At 40.8% G+C, this 16529-nt stretch overlaps 1 long non-coding RNA gene across 1 annotated transcript; it reads right to left on the bottom strand.

The window, feature by feature from the left end:
* Window positions 1–4707: 4707 nt before the first annotated feature.
* LOC122798925 lies at window positions 4708–15976 on the bottom strand. The gene is made up of 3 exons (XR_006364350.1): window positions 15854–15976; window positions 12866–12868; window positions 4708–4719 (listed from the first exon to the last, which is right to left on the bottom strand). It is a non-coding gene; the product is annotated as an uncharacterized LOC122798925 (long non-coding RNA).
* Window positions 15977–16529: the final 553 nt, after the last annotated feature.

The raw sequence follows: 16529 nt of genomic DNA, 5'->3' as shown, positions 1-16529 counted from the left end.
ATGTAAGATTTTTTTAAAAAACTATATTTTAAATACATTACATATAAGACTTGTGACTGAATATATGAACCAATCCAACATTGCCCCCTAGTGCTAAAACCTGATATAGCCCTTATATTTTGTTAGCTTTCAGTTTTAATAGGGAGACAATACTTAGAAAATCATTTAATCCAGGCTTTTTTCCTGCTTCTAAGTATATCTGCCACCACAATTCCCTACTCTCTAGGATTTCCTCCCATATACCACCCCTAACATCTTTTTGAACGTGCTGAAGGACAAAAAAGTGAAAACTGCATCCTTTGCAATCCTTACTATGTCTGTAGAGAGCATTTGTCTCTTTTTCTCTCAGAATGTCATAAGAATGTTTATACATTCTTTTCCTCAGCTCCCTTTCTGTTTTTCCTACGTAGTAGGAAGAACATTGATCACAAGTTGCAAGATACACCACCCCTTTTGTCTCACAATTATAAAAGCCCTTACTTTTTATCAACAAATTTCTACTTTCTAAAAATATTTCACTCTTGTTATTAACCAGGGAACATTGCCTACACCTACCACACTTAAAAGTTCCAAGCCTTTTGTTGTTCTTGCTTGGTGTGTTGGTGTTCCTTTTCTCTAATAAGTTCTTTATACTTTTTGAATTTCTATAGGTAATCCTTGGTCTAATATTACTAATTTCCGCTATATCTGAAAGGGCTATGAATTTATTCCATTCTTTGTCTAGTGTATCTCTCAAACTATAATTGTTTCTATTAAATTCCACAATCAAATTTCTTTGAAAGGGATCTTCCTTAGATTCAACCTTACTTCGTCCTTCTGCAATTGTCATAAAATTACTCATACCCAGAATAGGTTGAAATCTGTCGCCTCTCCCTTCTTCCACCTCTGTCCTTATATTGGTCACAAAAGTTCTGGGGTACCCCCTGTCCAGGAACATACTTTCCAACTTATTACATTCTATGTCAAAATCTAAGTTGAGGCTGGTCATTCTCGACCCCCTCACAAATTGTCCCTTGACTATGTTTCTTTTACAGTGCAGGGGGTGAGCACTGTCAAAATGTAAATAAGAATTGACGTATGTCTTTTTCCTAAATACTTTGGACTCATATTTCTGTTCACATCTATTTTTGACAATTTCTATATCTAAATAATGTAGTACCTCAGAACTAATATTGTATGTAAATTTTAAAAAATCAGTACTGTGACCAATATACTCCAGAAACTCTAAAAATCTATTATATCCACCCGTCCAAAAAATGACAATATCGTCAAGGAATCTCCGATACAATAACCAATCTTTACTATAATCAGAATGTATCACATAATTCTCTTCCCATTTGGACAACACTATGTTAGCGTATGTGGGCGCACACGCTGCCCCCATGGAAACTCCTTCCTTTTGTTGGAAATATTCTCCATCAAATAACACAAAATTATATCTTAACACTATGTCCATGAGGGCTACTGATAAAATTTTTTCCTTCTGAGTCATAGTGTTGTCCAAGAATATACTTTCCTCAAACATCTTCATACCCTGATCATGTGGAATGCTGGAAAACAAATCCACTATATCAATGGTAATGAATAACAAATCTTCCTTAAAAGTATCTGGAGTTAATTGTTTTAACAGATCCCAAGAATCCTTCAAAATATTCTTATTCTTGACCCAAATATGTTTTGTTTTAAAATCTATGTATTTCGCTAAGGGTGTCGTCTTAGAACCCTCAGCTGTTACTATCGGTCTAAGTGGGGGGTTTGTCCAATCTTTATGAACCTTAGGGATGCCGAACATAGTTGCTATTCTAGGTTTCTGAACATTTAGAAATTTAAATAGGTTCATATCTATAATTCCTTCTAGCATATAATCTTTCAATAAAATATCTATTCGTTGATATGCTATATTTACTTTGTTTCTTGAAACTACTATATATTTATGTTCGTCCCTAAGGATCATATTCATTTTACCTTCAAAATATCAAAATATCATATCATCAAAATATTTCCCTATTAGGACATCTGCAGGGTGGTAGTTTGATACCCCGGTTATCTCAAGACAACCTACTATTAGCATTTTGTCTTCCTCACTTACTGGCTCCCTCACCTTTTGTTCCACACCTTGCCTCCCTGGACATCTGTATGCCTCATGGCTCCACTGGTTGTATTCAAAACATTTAGCACTAGGTCCTGGATGTGTACCTGGACTAGTGGCTTCCCCTGCTACCGGCAGATTCTGTTGGGGCAGTCTGGGCTGCCCACCATGGGTTCATTTAGACCCATAAGCAGTACTAGGTGTCCGTTTCTTGTGCAAGAATGCCCTGCTTGCTAGGTATAGGTCTCCTTTCTTCCCCAATTCATCTGAAGTAGCACATTGTCCATCACCTAATCAGATCCTCATGTCCTCAGGCAAAGTGCTAAGGGCTTGTTCCCTCACCAAATCGTCTGCCAGCCCTTCAAAAGTGGTGACCTGACATCCAGTCATGCACCTATGAAAGTAAGTACTCAGTTCAGCAACATATTCACACACACACTTTCATCTGCCTTGCTTCTATGCTCACGACATTTTTCCTATAAGATTCAGGTGTTAGCTTAAAAAAATTCTAACAAACAATTCTTTACAGCATTATAGTTAAAACAGTCAGTGTCAGATAATTTGGAAAGTACAGTTACAGGTTTACCATGGAGTCAGGAACTGTACCCAGAGCTGTTGGTCGACATCATACTGTTTACATACCCTCTCAAACATATGAATGAAGCTATCAAAATTATCCCTCTCTGTAAACTGCGGAAAAAATTTACTGACCTTTTGTGCTTCTGGGGTCCAGTTACTCCCTTCCCCATTACCTCCATGACTCTGGTGAAGAGTCAGCATCTTCTTTTTGTGTTGTCTTTGCCTTTTCTTCTCCTCAGTTTCCAGGCATAGCAGTTTCTCATTCTCCTCAGCCTGTAGACATCTCAGTCTCTCTGCTGCTTCTGTTTCCAAATCCCCCACCTCCAACTCAAGTCTCTTTAGCTCCAGATGAATTTTTAAGTCGTCTGCAGAAAGATTGAGTTGTCCATTCTCTGAGTGTTGTACATCTCCACGGCCAGTCCGATCATCCTCCTGATTGATGTTTTCTGATGCAGATGTGACCATAGGTTCATAGGTTCATAGGTAGGTACTAGGCTATCAGCCCTGGGGCCTATACAAGCCCAGCCAAAAAGGAACCCTGGCTTTTGCCACCCAAGAAAATTATTTTCCTGTGCCACTGTTGAGCAGAGCCACAGAGGTGATCCCCGGGGTGAATTTCCTATTTCCCATCCAATCATCAAGATTTTTTTTGAAGAGTGCTAATGAGGAGCTTTGTTTGATATACATAGGTAGTTTATTCCAGAGTATGGGAAGTCTCTGGGAGAGGAATCTATCCCTACGGCATGTTCTCTTTATTGTGGTGACAAGGTTTAGGTCCCTAGAGCATGTAGCTTGGAGGGATTGGGATTTCTTTAAATGGAGCATGTCCAACAGCTCTGGGTTTGACATAGCATTGTATGTTAGGCAGAGATCACCTCTGAGTAGGCGATATGTGACGGAGTAAAGCTGGAGTTTTTTTAGACGGTCTGCGTAGGACATCTGTTTGAGGCCGGTAATCCTGTTTGTGAGGTATTTCTGTGGCCTTTCCAGTTGTTGTAGATGTCTTGTGAGGTACATACCAAAAAGGGCATTGTACTCTATAATGGGTCTAATGAGTGATGAGTAGAGGTGAACAATGACCTTTTTTTTTCTGGATGAGAAACCTTTTTTGATGAGGTGTGCCACGTAGAAGGATTTCCTGACTACTGTGGTGATGTAATTATCAAAGGAGAGACTACTGTCCACCTGTGTCCCAAGGTCTCTTATCACACTTTTGGTGTTAAGTATACTACTGCCTATATTGTAGTTCATGGGTACAGAGCTTTTACCAAAGGGGATGACAATGCACTTTTTGGCATTGAGCTTGAGGCCATGGCTTTGACACCAGACATCTGTCTCAGTGAGGCCCTTTTGTAGGATGTCCACATCGTTAGGAGTTTTGATTATGGCTCCTAGTTTGCAGTCATCTGCGAACTTCATTAGCCAAAGACCTTCTGTGTTAGCCTGTACTTCAGAGAAGTAGATACCAAACAGGAGAGGACCCAGGACTGAACCCTGTGGTACTCCACTTGTCACTGGCCTGAAGTCGGATTTGGAGTCTGCTACTTTCACAGTGTGGGTTCTGTCAGTGAGCCAGTTGGCAACCTATCTTGTGACATAGGGATTTATACCTAGTTTAGTGAGTTTATCTATAATTCCAGAGTGGGGGATGGTGTTGAAAGCCTTGGCAAGATCTAGATAGGCTGTGCGAACCACCTTACCCTTGTCTATGGCTTTGATGGCTGCTTCAAAGAAGTCTATCAGGTTTAGGAGACATGATCTGCCTTTTACAAACCCGAACTGGGTGGGGTCCAGCGTTTGGAGATTACCAATGTCTTTGTTTATAAGTTCCATGATGATACGTTCCATGGCCTTGCAGACCAGGCTCGTCAGGCTAATGGGGCGTTAGTTCCTGGGGTCCATGGTGGCTCCCCCCTTGTGGAGTGGGATAACCGTCGCTTTGCATCATTCAGCAGGCACAAAGCCTGAGGTGAGGCTATGATTGAATATGGTATTTAGGTGGGGTGCCAGTTCATTCTGTACTTCATGTAGAATGCAGCCTGGGATGTTGTCTGGTCCCATGGATGCTGTGTTCTTGGCTTTGGAGAGTGTGGTTTTTACCTGTGCAGCCGTGATTACAGGAACTTTGCATTCTTCTGGTATAGATATGGGCTCTTTAGGGGGTGAGAGGGGGGTAAAGTTAGCACTGAACCTATCTGCCAGGATGTTGGCAATATCAGTTGGGTGTGTATATTTAGTGCCATTGTGCTGTAACTCAGAGCAGATCTGCGTGTTACCATTGAGATTCTTGACATAGCTATAGAATGCTTTGTGGTTGTCTTTAGAATCAGTGGCAATTTTGTTTTCGTAAGTAGCTTTGGAGGATTTTATCAGGGATCGCAGCTTCTTACTGAGGCTGACCAGGGAGCTCCTCCACTCATGGGATTTTACTCTCTTTTGCAACAGTTTCTTCCTTCTGTTGTACAGTTTGTTTATGGCAGGGGACCACCAGATTGCCTTCCTTATTTTGGAGGATAGCATCTTAGTTCTGTTTGGGATAGCACGATCCATGCACTCATGTAAGTGCTTATAAAGTGTAATTGTGTAGGATTCAGTAGTCATAGCTGTATTGTCCATCTGCATGGGTGTCATGAAGTTCACCACTTCTGTATTAAGAAGCATGAAGTTGGCTTTGGAGAAATTTTTTACTATGGTTTCCTTAATGGGGGGTGGGGGCAGGATGTGAATATCTAGGGTAATTAGCTTATGGTTGGATCGGACAAATGAGAATTTGACTTCAAGTGTGGAACACCGGTTACTCATGTTGGTAATGACTAGATCTAGGATATTGTTGACCCTGGTTGGGGTGTGGATACGTTGATCCTGGGCATTGGAGTTTATGAATTCCAGAAATCGTTGAGCGAAGGAGTTTGGTACATTTGTAGTTTTCTCAGTTAATGGTGAGGTAGTTGAAATCTCCCATTATTAGGGTATTTGGTTGAACCTTAATATTTTCCAGTACATCAAAAAAAGAGGAGTGGGAATCCTGGTGCATGGTGGGTAATCTGTAGCAAGCTACAATCTGGATTGCAGTTTTGCCCAGAGTTAGTTGCACTTGGATAACCTCGGCTGCATTATGCTGAGCAACTAGCCTGGAGGTGTGGATATCCTTATTGAATATGGACACACCTCCGCCTTTGGTGCTCCGGTCCAGGTTACATGACTGAAAAGGGTGGTATGAGTTATAGCCTGGTAGTGCAGGGGTGCTGTCTGGAGCCTTGAACCAGGTCTCAGTCACTGTGCAGATATCGATGTTCTCCATTTTAAGGAGTGCCTCGAGTGAGTGCATTTTGAGATTTAGACTTCTAGCATTGAGTAGCATCACCCTCAGTTTTTGCTTGCCTGTTCCTGTTACGGTGGTGAATTTGTCATTTGCGCCTTGCCTAAAAAAGGCACTATAGGGGCGGCAAGAACCTTAGCCAGTATCCGGAATCCCAGGGTTGACAGGTGCAGGCCATCTCTGGCAAATCATCATGGTCTGTCGAACATGTCATCCCAAGCAGGCAGATACTGGATCCCTTTAGAGTGGCACCAGAAGCTTAGCCAATTGTTGAAGTCAATCATTTTGTCCTTGTACTGCAGCATAATTCTGGGTGATGGCAGAATGCAACTCAGGGCTAGGGTCATACCTACCTGGGCCACAAGATCGGAGACCTCTTCCATGTCTCTTTTCATGTAGTCCTGGGAGGTACATCCCAGGTCGTTCACACCAACATGGACAATGACAGTCATATTTTTACTTGTTGTTGAGTGACCTGAGTGCATGGGTTATGTGGCAGATCCTGGCACCCGACAGGGAGTTGACAGTAACCTCCTTGTTTAGCCTGGTGAGTGGGACATCGGTGTGCCTAACTATAGAGCCACCTATGACTAGTGTTGGGTATGTTGTTTTGACTTATTGGCTGTGGTTGAGTGGCACACTGAGTCTGCGGGCTATGTGTCATTTGGGTTGTGTTGGGGTGTGGAGGTTGCTTGCGTTTCTGCTTTGGAGGTCTCTGTTGCTTGAGCAGATTATTACTGAGAGCTTCTGCGAATGTTTTTGTGTTTCTATGTGTGGATTTTGGTGGTGTAGATTTAGTGAGACTATGTGATGGGTGTGGTGTGGTGCAAGTGTTTACCTCCTCCTCTTGAATGTCAAGTTCAGTCTTGATTGGAGAGAGCTTTACCTCCAGTTTGGCTAGATAAGTGCATCTGTCACAGGTTGTAGTGTTGGGTGGTAGGAGGAGAGGGTTGTCTGTGTACATGAGGCAATTTCTACATTTCCACAAGATGCCCAGATTCATCAGATAGACAGGAGAGAACACTGGGAGCTGACCCTTGGACATGCCTGAATAAAAAACTGTTTTCCTCTAGATAAGTGAGGAAAGTGAGCACAAGAGCTGTTTTTCTCTAAGCAAGTGAGCAAAGTAAGTACCAAAACTGTTTTCCTCTAGGTAATGAGGAAGGTTGAGTGCTGTAGTAATTAGTAGGTTATTTAGTGCTTACAAGTTCTGAACAAGTGCTGATCACGAATAAGCAAATTCAAGTGCTAAATGTAAGAATCTGTATCTGGACTAAACTAGTTACAGGAAAGGGGGGAAACAAGTGCAAATGTGGGCTTTTAAATCAGAAAGTTGAGAGAGATGGAAAAACTGCCCAAATGGCCAATAACTACAATTTCTGGGCGAGAATCACTCTTTATGTGGTAGATAGGTTACCTAGTGCTTACCACTCCCACTGATAAGCTAGAAGACTTCCCTCCAACACAGAAAGCTTGGGGGGGGGCGGCTCGGAAGCTTACATACAGTCCTGGATACAGCAAATCTGAATCTGGACTACACTAGTTACAGGAAATGTATTTTTTATATATACACAAAAGTAGCTAAAACAGCAGCCAAAACAATTCAAATGCAGTGCAAACTAGCACACTTGAGTATGTAGCAATGTTAGACCAAACAGTTTAAAAAATGCAATTAAATTAAAAATGACTAAAAACAAGTGCAGAAGGAGTCTATTAGGTAGAATGAGGTAAAGAGATGGGACTGGGGGAGTGTCCCAGATCAAATCTACAGTGTGGGGGAGGGCAACTGCAAAAGCCTCCAAATTTAAACAACAACACAGGAATAAGGAGGGTGAGTATGGGAAAACCAACACCTTCAGCAGAGATCTGAAAAACTATAAAGTGAAGTAAAAATAATAATGAAGTCAGCCAGCAATGATATAAAATTAATCAAACAACAATTACCAGTACACAACTCTGAAGTGCTAGAAAAAAATATACTCAGCTCTGTATATCTCCAGATAGTTTGAAGAGCACTCTGTCAAGACACAGGAAGGCTCCAGCAATGATATGCAGACTTTTTTTACTAAGAGGGTCTAATTTTATGCAAGTAATCCTTGAGATGGTCAGATAACACACAGGATGTAAAACCAGTTATACCAACTTAAGACACAGAGAAATAGGGGGGGGGACACCAAAGCTGCAATCATGTCTGCCTTAGTCAGGTTTCCATGCACCAATCCCTTACCTAGCACATCTCAGCCAACTGGCTCCTTGTTAGCTTGCCATACTCCTCTGCTGATATGATTGCCTGCTCCCTCTGATTAACTAAGCTAACCTAATAAATAAAACAATTGTGATCTGAACGCTGAATATTCACTGTGTGACTGATTTACAGTACAAAAACACCTTCAGTGATCACTGTCCACAAGCTACAGGAATTCAATGTCCACACCATTACAAACCAATTAGTATGTGATGTGGCTAACTCACCACTATCAAACAATTAATATCTGATGTGGATATCCCACCACTGCCAAACTGTTAATATGTGGTTTGGATATCCCACCACTGCCAACCAATTATGTGATGCCTGTGCACTGGCCCAGTAATCAAGGAGCCTCAATCCTTACCACTAACACCAGTGAGGGGCGTGCACATTGGGAAGGATAACAAGTACACACACAGTAAAGTACAATTTAACACCAGTGAGGGGCGTGCACATTGGGAAGGATAACAAGTACACACACAGTAAAGTACAATTTAACACCAGTGAGGGGCATGCACATTGGGAAGGATAACATGTACACACACAGTAAAGTACAATTTAACACCAGTGAGATGCGTGCACATTGGGAAGGATAACAAGTACACACAGAGTAAAGTACATTTTAACACCAGTGAGGGGCGTGCACATTGGGAAGGATAACAAGTACACACACAGTAAAGTACAATTTAACACCAGTGAGGGGCGTGCACACTGGGAAGGATAACAAGTACACACACAGTAAAGTACAATTTAACACCAGTGAGGGGCATGCACATTGGGAAGGATAACAAGTAAACACACAGTAAAGTACAATTTAACACCAGTAAGGGGGGTGCACATTTGGAAGGATAGCAAGTACACACACAGTAAAGTACAATTTAACACCAGTGAGGGGCGTCCACATTGGGAAGGATAACAAGTACACACACAGTAAAGTACAATTTAACACCAGTGAGGGGCGTGAACATTGGGAAGGATAACAAGTACACACACAGTAAAGTACAATTTAACACCAGTGAGGGACGTGCACATTGGGAAGTATAACAAGTACACACACAGTAAAGTACAATTTAACACCAGTGAGGGGCGTGCACATTGGGAAGGATAGCAAGTACACACACAGTAAAGTACAATTTAACACCAGTGAGGGGCGTGCACATTGGGAAGGATAACAAGTACACACACAGTAAAGTACAATTTAACACCAGTGAGGGGTGTGCACATTGGGAAGGATAACAAGTACACACACAGTAAAGTACAATTTAACACCAATGAGGGGCGTCCACATTGGGAAGGATAACAAGTACACACACAGTAAAGTACAATTTAACACCAGTGAGGGGCGTGAATATTGGGAAGGATAACAAGTACACACACAGTAAAGTACAATTTAACACCAGTGAGGGGCGTGCACATTGGGAAGGATAACAAGTACACACACAGTAAAGTACAATTTAACACCAGTGAGGGGCGTGCACATTGAGAAGGATAACAAGTACACACACAGTAAAGTACAATTTAACACCAGTGAGGGGCGTCCACATTGGGAAGGATAACAAGTACACACACAGTAAAGTACAATTTAACACCAGTGAGGGGCGTGCACATTGGGAAGGATAACAAGTACACACACAGTAAAGTACAATTTAACACCAGTGAGGGGTGTCCACATTGGGAAGGATAACAAGTACACACACAGTAAAGTACAATTTAACACCAGTGAGGGTGTGCACACTGGGAAGGATAACAAGTACACACACAGTAAAGTACAATTTAACACCAGTGAGGGGCGTGCACTTTGGGAAGGATAACAAGTACACACACAGTAAAGTACAATTTAACACCAGTGAGGCGTGCACATTGGGAAGGATAACAAGTACACACACAGTAAAGTACAATTTAACACCAGTGAGGGGTGTGCACATTGGGAAGGATAACAAGTACACACACAGTAAAGTACAATTTAACACCAGTGAGGGGCGTGCACATTGGGAAGGATAACAAGTACACACACAGTAAAGTACAATTTAACACCAGTGAGGGCGTGCACATTGTGAAGGATAACATGTACACACACAGTAAAGTACAATTTAACACCAGTGAGGCGTGCACATTGGGAAGGATAACAAGTACACACACAGTAAAGTACAATTTAACACCAGTGAGGCGTGCACATTGGGAAGGATAACAAGTACACACACAGTAAAGTACAATTTAACACCAGTGAGTGCGGGTGCACATTGGGAAGGATAACAAGTACACACACAGTAAAGTACAATTTAACACCAGTGAGGGGCGTACACATTGGGAAGGATAACAAATACACACACAGTAAAGTACAATTTAATACCAGTGAGGGGTGTGCACATTTGGAAGGATAACAAGTACACACACAGTAAAGTACAATTTAACACCAGTGAGGGGCGTGCACATTGGGAAGGATAACAAGTACACACACAGTAAAGTACAATTTAACACCAGTGAGGGAGTGCACATTGGGAAGGATAACAAGTACACACACAGTAAAGTACAATTTAACACCAGTGAGGCGTGCACATTGGGAAGGATAACAAGTACACACACAGTAAAGAACAATTTAACACCAGTGAGGGCGTGGACATTGGGAAGGATAACAAGTACACACACAGTAAAGTACAATTTAACACCAGTGAGGGGCGTGCACATTGGGAAGGATAACAAGTACACAGACAGTAAAGTGCAATTTAACACCAGTGAGGCATGCACATTGGGAAGGATAACAAGTACACACACAGTAAAGTACAATTTAACACCAGTGAGGGGCGTGCACATTGGGAAGGATAACAAGTACACACACAGTAAAGTACAATTTAACACCAGTGAGGGGCGTGCACATTGGGAAGGATAACAAGTACACACACAGTAAAGTACAATTTAACACCAGTGAGGGCGTGCACATTGGGAAGGATAACAAGTACACACACAGTAAAGTACAATTTAACACCAGTGTGGGCGTGCACATTGGGAAGGATAACAAGTACACACACAGTAAAGTACAATTTAACACCAGTGAGGGGCGTGCACATTGGGAAGGATAACAAGTACACACACAGTAAAGTACAATTTAACACCAGTGAGGGGCGTGCACATTGGGAAGGATAACAAGTACACACACAGTAAAGTACAATTTAACACCAGTGAGGGGCGTGCACATTGGGAAGGATAACAAGTACACACACAGTAAAGTACAATTTAACACCAGTGAGGGGCGTGCACATTGTGAAGGATAACAAGTACACACACTGTAAAGTACAATTTAACACCAGTGCAGGGCGTGCACGTTGGGAAGGATAACAAGTACACACACAGTAAAGTACAATTTAACACCAGTGAGGGGCGTGCACATTGGGAAGGATAACAAGTACACACACAGTAAAGTACAATTTAACACCAGTGAGGGGGTGCACATTGGGAAGGATAACAAGTACACACACAGTAAAGTACAATTTAACACCAGTGAGGGGCGTGCACATTGGGAAGGATAACAAGTACACACACAGTAAAGTACAATTTAACACCAGTGAGGGGAGTGCACATTGGGGAGGAAAACATGTACACACACAGTAAAGTACAATTTAACACCAGTGAGATGCGTGCACATTGGGAAGGATAACAAGTACACACAGAGTAAAGTACATTTTAACACCAGTGAGGGGGTGCACATTGGGAAGGATAACAAGTACACACACAGTAAAGTACAATTTAACACCAGTGAGGGGGGTGCACACTGGGAAAGATAACAAGTACACACACAGTAAAGTACAATTTAACACCAGTGAGGGGCGTGCACACTGGGAAGGATAACAAGTACACACACAGTAAAGTACAATTTAACACCAGTGGTGGGTGCACATTTGGGAGAATAACAAGTATACACACAGTAAAGTACAATTTAACACCAGTGAGGCGTGCACATTGGGAAGGATAACAAGTACACACACAGTAAAGTACAATTTAACACCAGTGAGGGGCGTGCACATTGGGAAGGATAACAAGTACACACACAGTAAAGTACAATTTAACACCAGTGAGGGGCGTGCACATTGGGAAGAATAACAAGTACACACACAGTAAAGTACAATTTAACACCAGTGAGGGGCGTGCACATTGGGAAGGATAACAAGTACACACACAGTAAAGTACAATTTAACACCAGTGAACGGGCGTGCACATTGGGAAGGATAACAAGTACACACACAGTAAAGTACAATTTAACACCAGTGAGGGGCGTGCACATTGGGAAGGATAACAAGTACACACACACAGTAAAGTACAATTTAACACCAGTGAGGGGTGTGCACATTGGGAAGGATAACAAGTGCACACACAGTAAAGTACAATTTAACACCAGTGAGGGGCGTGCACATTGGGAAGGATAACAAGTACACACACAGTAAAGTACAACTTCCCTTACACAGAGATCGCAGTCAGTCCGAGGCTGGTTTCTCCCTTTTTCTCCAGATCCCCAATAAGACTCCCCACTGGCACAGCTATCGGGTACATGTCTCAGTCTACTGGTCAAGCTAAAACCTCCAGCACCCTCTCTGTCCAACCAGTGCTTTGTGTCCCTGCCAAAGTAGCTGACACACACACCCTTTGAAATATGAGTTATATACAAGCATACAGACACTCCTGGGGAAGGCTGGCACAGATTCTCCAGCTATGCCCCCTTCTCTGCCCAAGCTATATTGTAGAAATCACTCTCCTCACCAACCACTAATATTGGCTACTAATAAGGCCCTTACCAAAGGGTCACCAATTTTGCTGTGCAATATTATTATTATCCAATTGGTAAGTATGTAGTATGTAAGTAGACTGTATTAACAAAAATCATAATAACAACATGCTTTTTTCCTGCACTCGTTATTGACCTCTAAAGCCTTCAGTATGGTTAGCCATCAGTTACTTATAAACATACTCAAATCACTCTTACTAGACACACAGGCATTACAATGGTTCAAGTCCTACTTAGAAAATAGATAACAAGCTGTCCTTTGGGACAATAACCTATCCACACATCTCCCTATTACCCTTGGTGTCCCTCAAGTCTCTATCTTGGGACCTCTCCTATTCTCTATATTCATTAATGATCTAAATGTAAATCTTCCTCAAGCTACCTGCATACAATATGCAGATGACTCCACATTAATTTGTGCCACCTATTCGTTAGCTGAACTCCAATCCATCACCCAAAAAGTATTTAACTTAGTAGAAAACTGGTTCCTTCAATGCTGCCTCCTCCTAACCCCCCAAAAAACAAACTATTGCTGTTCACTCTGACACTAAAGTCCTCCCAAATAGATCTAACAGTTTTATCCAATAATGGTACTGTCATATCACCTGACCTAACCACCAAACTCTTAGGCGTAATAATTGACCACAACCTTAACTTTGACTCACACATTAACTCAACCATTAAATCAGTAAATAGAAGACTAGGTTCCCTTTAGAGGATAAAACCTTTCCTTACCCCTGTAGCCAAAACTACCATTGCCGACACCCACCTGATCTCCACCCTCCTATGCCTCCCCCATTTATACTAATTTATCCAAAAACAACATTAACAAACTGGTAACCTCCTATAACAACATTGCCAGATTTGCCACTGGCTCCCCATTTCGTACCCACCATTGTCAAAATCTCAAACAGCTAGGATGGCTAGAACTGCAAAACCAGCTTCAATTTCAGCAACTTACTATCAACCACAAGATTCTGTATCATCCCAGTAATACTTCAATACTCTATAGCCTTATCACCCCCTACAAAAATCTTACAACCCTTCGTTCAGCAGATAAATTACTAGTAACCATCCATAAGTCCCACAACAAAGCAGGTGATTCTCTTTTCTATACCACTGTAGGGAAAACCTGGAACAGGCTTCCCAGTGAACTATCATCACTTTCCTTATTTACCACTTTTCAAAAAAAACACTAAAAATACTCCTTAAAACACAATGGCTATGCCCATGTACTAACCCAGACTAACACTCTCCTTTCACTCCACGTCCTCACCTCTCACTATTGCTGCTTCTCTGTATTCCTCCCTCCAAAATCTCAAATAGTGGGATTAGTAAGCTTCCTTACTTTCTGACTCTAGCCTAGTCTTTCTAAAATCTACCTCTGAGTATTAACTGTATAACAAGCATTCTACTGTGAGCAAGTTTCTTCCATGTATATATCAGCAACATTTTTTTTCACTTTGAGTGTAGAATTTTGAAATAACCTTGTCTTAGTTTGAATCATGATCTTTTTTCTTAGCCTTCAACATGATGAATATCAGAACCTCTACTCTGTAAATATGTATCTAGTTGTAGTGATTGTTTTCTAAACTTTGTAGGCAAGTTATTGATGCTAATCTCTATCACCCATGTATTTTTTATTAGCTTAATGGAGCTTATCTCCCTGGGCCTCTACTGAAAATGGACATGTATCCAGTTGGACTAGCCCGGTCAACAAATGTAAAATAAATAGAATAAATAAAAAATAAGTATGACGAACAGCAAGGCTTATTGGAGTGGCTCGGACAGTATCACTATATACATGCAATGTACTCTGGAGCTTAAATTATCTCTACACAAAACATCCACAGTTGAAAGGTTTAAAATATTTAATAATAAATAATAAAAACACAAGACAAATCTCCTCAGTTCAACACGGTGCTAGTCAAGAGTACAGAGATCATAGGAAAATAATTAAAATAATACTGTAGAATAGTCTGACATAAACATAGAAAACAGCTAGTCTAATCTTACTATTTTCTATCTATTTTTAAGAGAAACAATGCTCTAAATAACTTACATGCATACAGAGCAAGGGCAGAGTGCTTTTGATGTCAGTTCTGAAGACAGATGCAAAATGCTCTTATTCTCTCTCTGAGAAAGTCTTATATTGATAATACATCACTGCTGACTCATTTTAGATTACATCATTCTTAACAGTTCTGATTTAGCTTCCTAGGCTAATAGAAACTCAAAATTTACATTTCTTTTTGTAATGTACACCTGCATGAAGCCACAGCAATAAAAGACATTATATATGTAAAATCTAGCAATTAAGTTTGGTCTCAAAAAATAGAAAGAATTTGCTGGCCCAGACATCATGGCTCCAAGTTTGAGATCAAACACTCATACAATGCTTGACTTATCAGCTTTCTTCCAGCAGAGTGCACTGTTGTTACATTTTTGAAGCTCAATACAACATATAGTTTAATCATATCATATAGTTCTCTTTTACATTTGTAAAACCAGCCTGTGGATTATATTAATATTTACAAATCACATATAATTATTTACAAGATTCTATCTGGCTGGGCTTGCAGCCTTTCAGTTTTTCACACATGTATGTGTACCTTGTCAAGAAAGGGTGCAGCTCTAAGAATGGTGTCTTGCCTGTGTAATGTTGAAAATGGTTCACTGCGTTATCATGTTACTAAATGAATCCCTTGGAAAGTATAGCAGTTTATCATTTAAGACTTAACACTGTTCCCCAAAGAAATATGAATAACATCTGAATGCTGCACTGCAGAGATATATGAATAATATCTGAATCTGTATAAAGATACGACTCTGAGAATTCCTTACCAACATCTATCATGTGATCGAAGTTCTGCACCATCACTTTCTGGTGTAGCTTCTTCTCCTTTTCACTCAGCATCTCCCACTCCTCCCTTGAAAATTCAACAGCAACATCTTCAAAACTTTCTGGCACCTAAAAACACAAATAACTTATCTGTTCTGCAGTTCATTGTACAAACTGATGAAATTACTCTGATCAATCATTTTAACTATGTCAAAACTGATTAAGATGCCCTGGTTGCCAATTCGCTGAAATTAATTAATTTCCTATCTTCCTATTCAGTGACAGTTTTGTGAAAATGCATATTCAGGAGTGGGTTTACAACAAGAATAGTCATATAGTCTCATTCACTCCAGTATAACAATGTCTATGCAAGTATAAAAATCAATACAACACATGCTGAAATTTATATAAGAAATGTGCATTTATAAAATGGATAAGGGGCAGTGACCAATAAGACTGTTATTTACCCGTGCATCAATTCTGTTCTACTGCACAACAGACAATTAGTACAGGCTACACAGACTACACATTTAGTCTTAAGATGCCATCTTCCTCACAGTGTTCAAAATCCCAATATCAACCATTTTTATCCATCACTAACAACAACCTGCATTTGAAGAAAACTGTAGTTAACTTCAACATAACTTTAACAGAAAAATATAGAAAACACCTTCAAAT

This window comes from Protopterus annectens, chromosome 3.part1 (genome assembly GCF_019279795.1).
Source record: "Protopterus annectens isolate FY-2018-M chromosome 3.part1, PAN1.0, whole genome shotgun sequence".
Taxonomy (NCBI): domain Eukaryota; kingdom Metazoa; phylum Chordata; order Ceratodontiformes; family Protopteridae; genus Protopterus; species Protopterus annectens.
This window is presented reverse-complemented; position numbering and strand designations above follow the sequence as displayed.